We start from the raw sequence: 10491 nt of genomic DNA on the forward strand, positions 1-10491 counted from the left end.
TGCAGATATCTCTGATGGAGGAACGCCATGAAAGCATTGAGACGTCCTTGGTGCAAAACGGAGGTTTTATTAAAGCACGGGGACAGGACCTGTGGGCAGAAGAGGTGCCCTGGGGTTGGGAGGGGCGACTGATTCTACACTTCCCAGTTGGGAGGGGTTAGGGAGAGTCTCTCAGGGATTTTGGAAACAAGGTTTCCGGCGTCCTGAGGGGCTAGCTATTTGGGGGGAAGGGGGAGTCGAGATAAAGGAAGTTTCCAAAGCAATTTTTACATGTTGAAGTGGACTCACAGGTTCACGAGGGGAGGGTAGGACTGCCTCCAGCCCTCAGCAAAGTGTCCACACGGAGGCAGCGGGGCGCCCAGAGGACGGTTTGCCCGATTCAGGGTCTGGCCAGGGGCATGTAGGCCGTAAGGAAACGTAACTTTTCCTTCTGCCTGTTTCCTACATCATCTCCGTTAGACAACAATGACCACCGGCTGAGGTCCCTGTACGGCAGCCATGTGTGACACAGACTGAGCTTTAAGGCATTTCAGGCTGGATCCTGGGCTTCCCCACAGGCTCATTTGTCCTGGCTTTTGCGAGGATGTCCAGAGTCAGCCTTCCCCAGAAATCAGGGACTCAGGGCACTGACACGTGTAAGGCGACCAGCACCTGCTTGATTGCATACGTTGACTTTGTGCGCTGGGAGGCACTCGGTTTTCTGGACTGGATTTTGGAAGTGGATCCCTGGAATCTGGTTCCAGAAGGTGTGACTTTCCCTTCGGATTTGGTTGGTAAATTTCCGCACGCGTCTTTCCTCTGAAACCGCGGTCTCTGACTAGTGGTTACGAGTTCGTTACCTGCTCGTTCCTTCTTCCCTGGGAGTCTTCAGGACACCGTGGCGTCCACAGGGCTCGCTCTGCAGTCTGTCATTCCCCTCGGGCCCCCACGGCTCCCTCCCCCCACGCACCGAGCTCTCTAGGGAACACTTCTTGCTTGAATGTTCCCGTGGCCCCTAAGTGTGCTCCACTCCACAAGAGAAACCCTAAGAATGACGTGGGATGACGGACGGCACAACGGGAGGAACACAGAGCGCGGAGGAGTGGGCAACAGGACTGCTTGCCGCTCGTCCTAGTCTTGCCTCCTGGTGGCTGGGGAGGTCGGCCTCAGGGAGCTTAGTCTCCCATCCACACAACAGATCTGAAATCCGGGAGTCTAAGACCTTCCGACGCCAGCTTCGGGCCACCTTGCCGGGGGGTGACACGGACATGGACAGTCCGCACCTGGGGCTCCCCGTGACTCCGCCCCCCACATTCCTCCCACGGGTCCAGCCAGGCAGGAGGGGCGGTTACAGAGGTGGGGCAGCAACGTGCCAAGTCTTAAAAGCGCAGCCGCTGAATTTGTTTGTATTCTGGTCTTGAGATGGGGCCGGGGCACGATGACCGTCTGAGCAAGAAAGCGAACAAAAAGGAGCCCGTGTTCACGTCTACGGCGGCCCGAATGGGGCCGTGCGGACACATGCTTGGAGTGCAGCAAAACCGCCCCCCGGAACGTGATGAGGTGGGTGAGCGCCCCAGCAGCAGGTACGGGTGACACGGGCGACACGGGACGCCCGAGCGCGGTCCTCAGCGGACAGTGGTTAGCGGTGGTGCAGCCCCGATTCCGGGAGAAGACAAGTCTGTCAGTGCTTGTGTGTGAAGAGCGCTCTCGAGGAACAGCAGGGTCGGGAGTCCTCCACAAAACAGATCTGGCGAACTGACAAGGTCACAGAAGGTGTCTTAGGTGTGCGGATCAGAACAAGGGAGTGCACTGTGTGCATGGGTGTGCGTGTGCAAGTGTGTGTGCACTGCTTGTGTGTGCAGGTCAGGACAAGGGAGAGCACTGAATGTGCGTGTGCGTGTGTATATGTGCTTGCATGTGCATCTGTGTGCATGAGTGTGTGTGCATCTGTGTGCGTGTGTGCACATGCATGTGTCCGTCTATGTGCATCCGTGTGCATGTGTGCATCTGTGTGCATGCGTGTGTGTGTGCATGGGTGTGCGTGTGTGTGAGCGCACTGCTAGTGTGTGCAGGTCAGGACAAGGACGTGCACTGCATGTGCCCCTGCGTGCGTGTGTGTGTGCACATGTGCGTGTGCATGTAGACTCTGTGCCTGCATTGTGCGTGTGCATGCACGTGTGTACACGTGTGCGTGTGTGTGGCGGGAAGGTGGCAGGCGGCAGCGGAGGCCCACTGGCCCGTCCGCACAGGGTCGCCCCCGTCTGTGGACGATCCTGGAAGGTTGTTCACATTACGCGGGTTTCGCGTCATGTAAGCGAAGAATCCGGTCATCTCTCAGAATTTTCTGAGCAGCAGGATCGTGGCTGACTGAGGCAGCAAAATGTGTCGTCTCTGCATCAAAGCACAAAAATAGGGCAACGGCGGCGCCTGGGGGGCTCAGTCGTTAAGCGTCTGCCTTCAGCTTAGGTCATGAGCCCAGGGTCCTGGGACCGAGCCTCACACTGGACTCCCTGCTCAGCAGGAAGCCTGCTCCTCCCTCCCCCACTCCCCCTGCTTGTGCTCCCTCTCCCTCTCTGTCATATAAATAAATACAATCTTTAAAAAAAGATTAGGTCAACTAGAGAGCAAAGCGCAACACATTTTTAATAAAACTAAGTCGTGAGGGTCCTCTGCAAACCCTAAGGTACAGGCAGGTGATGGCAAATCCCCAACAGCCACAAGACCACACGACACCAGTCCGCAGAGGGAGGAGGTACAAACAGGAAAACACAAGTGCCCCCGACAAGGCAGCCGATGGCCGCCAAGAGCAGCGAGCTGGAGGGCTGCAGGGAGAGGCGTGGGGCTCCTTCCCGCGACAGTGAGCAGCCTGGACGTTGGGTTTATACTTTTTCTCACCATCTGTAACTTCTGAGATTTTATTTATTTTATATTTAGAGAGATAGAGCGTGTGCACACAAGCCGGGCGTGGGGAGGGGCAGAGGGAGAGAGCATCAGGCAGACCCCCGCTGAGCGCAGCACTGGCTCTGGGGCTCCGTGTCACGACCCTGAGACCACGACCTGAGCCGAAACCAAGAGTCGGCCGCTTAGCTGACTCCCCCGAGGCGCCCCTGGTATCCGTGGAAGTTAGAAAGTACTGAGTTCCAGAGACGACGCATGCTCTGCCGGGGTCAGTGATGGACAGATGGAAGGGCGTGGAACTGATGTCAGGTCTGTGAGGTCGTCCTCGGGGCAGTCCGCTCCTCCGCCCTTCATCACTAGGACTTGAAATACGTTTTTCTTCAGGTTTTCTTTCGCTTGTAAATGCTTCCGAGTCATCCTCATGAACCGGAGCTTGGCCGAAGCACGGATTCTGCGGGATTCACGGGAGGGGCTGGGAAGTCCTGGGGGGCGGAGGGCTGTGGGGGGGTGGGCCATGGGGCCATCGCAAGGCCGCGTCCTGAGGGCCAAGGCCAGGCCGACAGGAAACACTGTGAGGACCTTTACGGGGGCAAGAGGGTGCGAGCAGGAGACCTTCGATCCTCTGGCTACGCCGTTCCTCCCGCCGTGTCTCCGGCCCGTCCCGCGTCTTCCAAGCAGGCACAGCCGAGCCCCCACGCCGTGCTCGCCCTCGCGGAGGTCCTAGGGCTCCGAGCTCTCGAGCAGTCCACTGTCATGCTCGTGGTACCTCTGCATCCTTCCAACATGTTGGTGCTGCTTCTGCCACTGAGTGGCCTTGAAGACCCTCGGTATTCAGCCGGCGCCAGGCCTTTGCCCGAAGGGCTGCTCACTTGTAGATCGGTGTGCTCTCCCGCCATTCCAGGCCCAGGTTCCTGGGAAAGCGAACGCACTTCATGACACATGTTCTCCACGAGGCCCCGGTCACGCACACGACCACGGAGGGAGGGACGTGGGAGTGTCGCTGCCGGAAGAGCCCCAGCCCCGTCCGCAAACACGCCTGCCCCAGCTGCGACCGAGTCCACCTTCCCCCACGGGCGTAGGGAGGAAATGATTCCCTCGCTGTCCGCGCTCTCGCTGGTCTGTAGCTGATCTGCTCCTCTCTGGCCTGGCACGGGCGCAGGTACTCCCGTTTTGATCATGTGAATGCCACGGCGGCCCTGTTCCTGGTCCCCGAGTGAGCGCCCCACACGGATCCACGTGGTGACGGAACCGGGGCCCCCCTCAGTGTGGTGTGCGAAAGCACGACGTTACAGGGCACTCGGGAACCCCACAGGTCGGCAGGGACTTTGGCAGCCTGTGCCAATAATTTGCAGGTTTCTCCTGACACTTTTATTAATTTTCTGACTTTCTTAATTTGAACTCTTCCTGGGACATGATTACACGGTCAACGAACGTGCTTCACGGAACACATGGCTGGACTCGAGGGCGGGATTTCTTCTGAAAGCCGACCTGTTCCGCTGGAAGCGCGAAAGCTATGGAAGCAGCTGCTGAACCAAGACACAGCGAGCGAGGGTCCCGCGCCGTTTCACCGTGAGCAAGGGGCTTGCTGCGGAGAGACAGAGGGACCAGAGTGTGGAGCAGTGGTCTAAGAAGCCCCTCGGGCTTTTTCCCCAGACCGCACACACCTTATCAACGGGTCTGACGGACGGGGTCAGTCGCTGGAGAGAAGGCGTTTTAGGAAATCACTCCGTAAGCTTTGCAGGGGCATGGAGAAGCCAATGGTAACACCTTTACGACGTCCCGGTCATACGCGTGTACCCTGTTTTCCATGGGAGATGAACAGATCTTCCCGGCTATTTAAGAACACGATAGGTCTGTGTCCCATCCGATCTACTGAAAAACCATGGCGGGGCACCTGGGTGGCTCAGTGGTTAAGCCTCTGCCTTTGGCTCAGGCCATGGTCCCAGGGTCCTGGGATCGAGTCCCGCATCAGGCTCCCTGTTCAGCGGGGAGCCTGCTTCTCCCTCTCTCTCTGCCTACTTGTGATCTCTGTGTGTCAAATAAATAAAATATTAAAAACAACAACAACACCACGGCAACCGTGGGATCTCAGAAAACCAGGCAAACGTGCATCCCAGAAGCTGACACTCTGACCATAGCTTTCAGAAAAGCAATTGCAAAAATTGAGATTTTTGGAAAAAAAACCCAAAGGTTCTCTCTGTTGCGGTGTGCACCCCAGAAACATTTTCCAAACCTGCATACGCAGCATAGTTACTGAGGGGCGGGTTGAACAGGGGTGTCTCAGCTCCGCCCAGGATGGCACAGGCTCCGGGGTGGGTCAGATGCTGGGGTGAGTGCCAGGAGGCAGAATGACATGGGGACGCTGTTTATTTATTTATTTTTAAAAGATTTTATTTATTTATTTGACAGAGATCACAAGTCGGCAAAGAAGCAGGCGGGGGGTGGGGAAGCAGGTTCCCTGCCCAGAAGAGAGCTCGATGCGGGACTCAATCCCAGGACCCCGACACCATGACCCGAGCCGAAGGCAGAGGCTTTAACCCACTGAGCCACCCAGGCATCCCAGGGATGCTGTTTAGAGGAGGCCCCGCGTCGCACCTGGGCACCGGTCCCCTCCTGGGAGGGCCTGCACAGGGGAACAGCAGGTGCAGTGCCGACACCATGTGGGGACATGAGTGGCCGCGGGTCCCGGACGCAGCTGCCTCAGCCGTGCAGGGCCCTGTGCCTTCTGGCACCTCAGCGCCTCCCCCCAGACCTGGTCACTGCCACCCGGATGGAGCCGTCACCCGCCAATGTCAAAGCTGCGTCCCGCACAGTCCGTCTGGTTGTGTGTAAATCGCTTCGGTGCATTTTGTGGGCCCGGTTCCTCCGTCTTCTCCGGCGTTCAGGACGCCGACCCCAGCGCTCCCTGACTTCCCGGTGCTTGCGTGTCTTCCTCGGGGGCCCGCGGGCAAGGGCCCCAGGGACGAGAGCTGGGTCTGACTCGTTTCTCCTCATCAGTGCTTGGAACTTGGCCCACACGTAGACTGCGGGCAAGCAGAGCGCCCGGCACGGTGCCTGCTGTCTCTGCGGCGTCTCCGTGAACCCTGTTTCTCTGCATCTGATTCCCTCGCTCGCTGCTTACAGGATTCCAGCAAAGCAAGCATTATTGAAGGACATTTCATTTTTTCAATTAAAAAAAAAAAGCACAGGAAGTCTTTAAACATTTTTGTGGTAAAACACACGTAAGGTTGACCATTTTAACTGCGTCTGCGTGTACGAGCCCGTGGAGGTTAGCACGTCCCCACCGTCATGCGATTTCCACCCACCTCGAGGGCCTTTCATCTTAAAAAGCTGGCACTCTGTGCCCAGGAATCCCAACTGCCCATCACGCGCCCACCGTTGCCACACGGCAATGACTGTGAGCCCACACCTGTGCCGCTCGTGAGTTGTGGGGAAAGTGGCCCCAACCCAGCGGACACCAGGAACCGTTCTGCAGAGAGCACGTCATGGGGTTGTGGCCAGGGCAGCTGGGGACCGAGTCGGAACTCTCTGTCCCCTGTCTTAGTCTCGTGCGTTTGCAGCCAGGAGAGGGACGTCCATAACACGGCAGGAAAGCAGGCAAAGTTATCCTGATGTGCTCAGTTTCAGAGTCTCTTAAACGTTGAGAACTGTGATGCTTCAGTAAAGACCCTGCGCTCACACAGAGTGCCCGCCGCTGTCTGCCGTTAGGCTAGTGAGGACGACAGTGACGTTCCGTCCCGGATCCCTAACCTACTCCGGTTCTTTCGGACTCCAGCGACCCTGCAGCCCTCAGTGGTGGGCACGGCAGGTTCTTCCTCCTCCCAGGAGACGGAGCAACGACTCTCTCCACAGCAACACATTCGAAAATGATGGGACATGGCTTTGCAGTGGCGTCTTCCAAGTCCCGGCCCATGGCTCCTTCCAGAAGTGCGTTGCTGTGACGGAGAAGGCACATTCCAGAGCAAGAGAGATGCGGAAGAGCTTTTCCCTCAGCACTGACAGCACGACCTTTCTCCAGCAGGTAGCACAACTTTGAGTAACAAGAGTTTCTTAGAATAATGGATACTTGGTCGAAAATATATTCCCAATGGGTAAGGTCACTTGGCAGCGGACGAGCGTTTTCTTCTCCGGACGCAGTTCGTGACTGAGTACTCACAGTCGGAAGGACTAAGTTAGCAGCAAGCGACCTTGAAGGCCTTCCTGGCCTCGGCTTTGATCTCTCCTCTGTCTCAGCGGCTGTCCACACGGCCGCCAAGGTCCCGTGTGCCGTCAGAGGCACGGGGCACATCACGGGCTGACAGAATGTTCCGCAGCTCTCATCCATCTCTGGACCTGCAACGTGGTGTTGGCCTCCCCGTGAACTAGGGACCCGTCCTGTTCTTTGTCTCCTGCGGCACCGCAGACTCGGGTGTCACTGCGGAGGACCGCTTGTGAACGGTGGGGGTATTTGACCATTTGTTTCTGTCGCCAGCAACAGACCGCACACCCGCCAGATACACTCTGTCCAGCAGAATCACCTCTGCCTGGTTCACGTCACGGAGCTCAGGCCGCAGGAAGGGGGTCTGGGCCGGGACCCTTTCTCCTTGGGCCTCCTGGCAAGCCCAGCTGGGAAGCAGTTGCCACTGTCTCCCATTCCTGTGGCTCGTGGCCATGGCTTACGTCTCGTGGCTGTAGCTCGTGGTTTGTGGCCATGACGCATGGCTTTAGCTCGTGGCTCATGGCTTGGTCGTGTCCGCTGCCTGCAGACTCCCGGAGGGACACACTGCTGTGGACGTCAGTTCCGCTGTCCTGGGTTTGCGACTTGCTCTCCCCCCGGACTCCTTGCTCCGTGCCCTCCGTGGCACGCTAAGAACGGCCTCTTGGTGGAAGCTTGGAAGCTTCACTCTCTTCCCAGGAACGCCTCCACGTTAGCCTTGCTGGGGACGTCTCCTTCCACAGCCTCACAGCTGCCTCACAGCTGCCTCATGACCATGAGGACACTCTTCTGTGGATTAAGTTGGCAGGTGACTCTGGAAAAGTGGCAGGTGTCTTCCTGCCAACGGGGAACCTGTCCCCGAACACAGCCCAGATTCATTCATGCCGGAGACGAACTCTGCCCACCAGGGCGAGCTGCCCCACAGGCTTTATTCCTGGGGTCTGGCCTTGACACGGACTTTGTCCCCATGACCCGGGCTCCACCCAGCCGAGCCCCACACTCTCGTCCTCGCTTGTCCGTCGAGCTCTGGGGCTGAGTTGCCAACAGCAGCCTCCTCCTGGCATGTCCCCGGGGCCACCTCTTGTTTGGCTCCTTGGCCTGGAGCCTGTGCCTCCCTACCCCACGGCTCAGGCCTGAGTGGATGTCGTCGGCGACTTCTTCCCAAGCAGGTAAGTTTCGTGGCTACCTGGGGCGTGTGGTGCACGGTGCCTCACACACGGACCTCAGTATGCACATACAATGCACATACATTTTGGGTGAAACACAAAGTTTACAGCTCTCTGGATTTCCGAGATACGGTCAAGTGACTTTGACTACAATGGGAATGTGCGCATCCGAAAATGCCGTTTAAAGGAAACACTAATTGCTTATTTCTTGCAACTCACGATTGCTATTTTAATTTATTGGGATTTTATGCCTTCGGCAGGTAGCGAACGCTCTGGCAGGGAGAGCCCACAGTGTCAGGAATCCCCGCGCCCGTGAGCTGCCGTGCCGGTTCTGGGGGTGGGTACGCACAGGTTTCTTATGTATGAGAGATGTTTACTTTTATTTAAACTTTGAAATTTGGCTATGCTAACAGTTTAAAAGAAAACCCTCACCACCAATGACCGTGACATCTCCTGACGGATCGCACGGCTGTGGATGGGGTCAGCAGCCCAGCTCAGCCTCGGTGGCTGTCCTGTACCCCATGTCACCCCGAGGTTTGAGTGTGCCACCTGTGTGCCCTGAAATGCACCACACAGATTGTGAAGCTTCTTCAGCCATAATTCAAAGGCGTGTAATACCGGAGACCAGAGCACAGGGGGCTGGCGCAATCCCAAGAGACCTCCACGCACACGGTGTGTGCTATGTGGGGTCCGATTGTGCCCTTCTCCCTAGATGTTATTCGTACCTTGAACACTCAGATGCACACCTGAGCCTCCTCACTGTTTTCTGATTAAAGTTCCTGCTTCAGGTTAGCTACAAACAGAAACACGCAACACAGGTTGGCCTCTGGGTATTCTTATGTTTTCATACACATGAACATGCAAATAAAAGTAGTGAGAACATTCAAGAAAATTCTAGTGCCTATGCAACAATCGTACAAACCTCATTTTAAAATCACCATAAAGGGAAAGCAAGTTGGAGCCGCCACTCTGGAAAACAGTGGGGAGATTTCTCAACAAATTAAAAATAGAGCTTCCCAATAACGGCCCTGCCATTGCACTCCTGGGTATTTACCCCAAAGATACAGATGCAGTGAAAAGAAGGGCCACCTGTACCCCAATGTTTATAGCAGCAATGGCCACGGTCGCCAAACTGTGGAAAGAACCAAGATGCCCTTCAACGGACGAATGGATAAGGAAGATGTGGTCCATATACACTATGGAGTATGATGCCTCCATCAGAAAGGATGAATACCCAACTTTTGTAGCAACATGGACGGGACTGGAAGAGATTATGCTGAGTGAAATAAGTCAAGCAGAGAAAGACAATTATCTTATGGTTTCACTCATGTGTGGAATTTAAAGGAAAACACAGAGGACCATAGGGGAAGGGAGAGAAAACTGGGAAGAAATCAGAGAGGGAGACGAACCATGAGAGGCTGTGGAGTCTGGGAAACAAACTGAGGGTTTTAGAGGGCAGGGAGTGGGGGTTGGGGGAGCCGTGGTGGGCATTAAGGAGGGCACGGACTGCAGGGAGCACTGGGCGTTACACACAAACAATGAATCCTGGAACACTGCATCAAAACTAATGATGGACTGTGTGCTGACTAACATAAATACAATACAAAATTATGAAAATTTAAAAAAGGACACCTGGGTGGCTCAGTGGTTTAAGGCCTCTGCCTTCGGCTCAGGTCATGATCTCACGGTCCTGGGATCAGGAGCCCCGTATCCGGCTCCCTGCTCGACAGGGGGCCTGCTTCCCCTGCTCCCCACCTGCCTGCTTGGGATCTCTCTTTCTGTCAAATAAATAAAAATCTTTTTTAAAAATTAGAAAAAGAAAACATTTTAAGAAAAGAATAAGAGGGGATTTCCCTCAACAAATTTGGATATAACACATACGGTCTTGCTAGGTTCAGCTGCCCATCCTGAGCCACTCTCAGGGGTCAGGAAGCGGAGAGCCCTCCTAGGGTGGATCTAGTGTCTGTGCCTCCCCTACAACACAAGGTAGGGGAGGCCCCGTCCCAATCACATGCGCAGATGTCACCCAGGTTCGTGCTCTGGAGAACCAGGGGAGGCTGGACAGGCAGAGGAAGCAGGAGTCCCTACGGTCGTCAGGTCTAAGTAGGAAGCGGGGGAGGGGAGAGGACCATCCACCAGCTCACCGGGATCGTTGCACTCAGCGTTTCCTAACTCGTGTCACCCGTTGGCCCTGTGCCTCCCGAACCTTCTTTTCTTGGAAAAAGAACAAGCAAACTTAGCAACTGCACTCCG

Source organism: Mustela erminea, chromosome 21 (assembly GCF_009829155.1).
Source record: "Mustela erminea isolate mMusErm1 chromosome 21, mMusErm1.Pri, whole genome shotgun sequence".
NCBI lineage: Eukaryota > Metazoa > Chordata > Mammalia > Carnivora > Mustelidae > Mustela > Mustela erminea.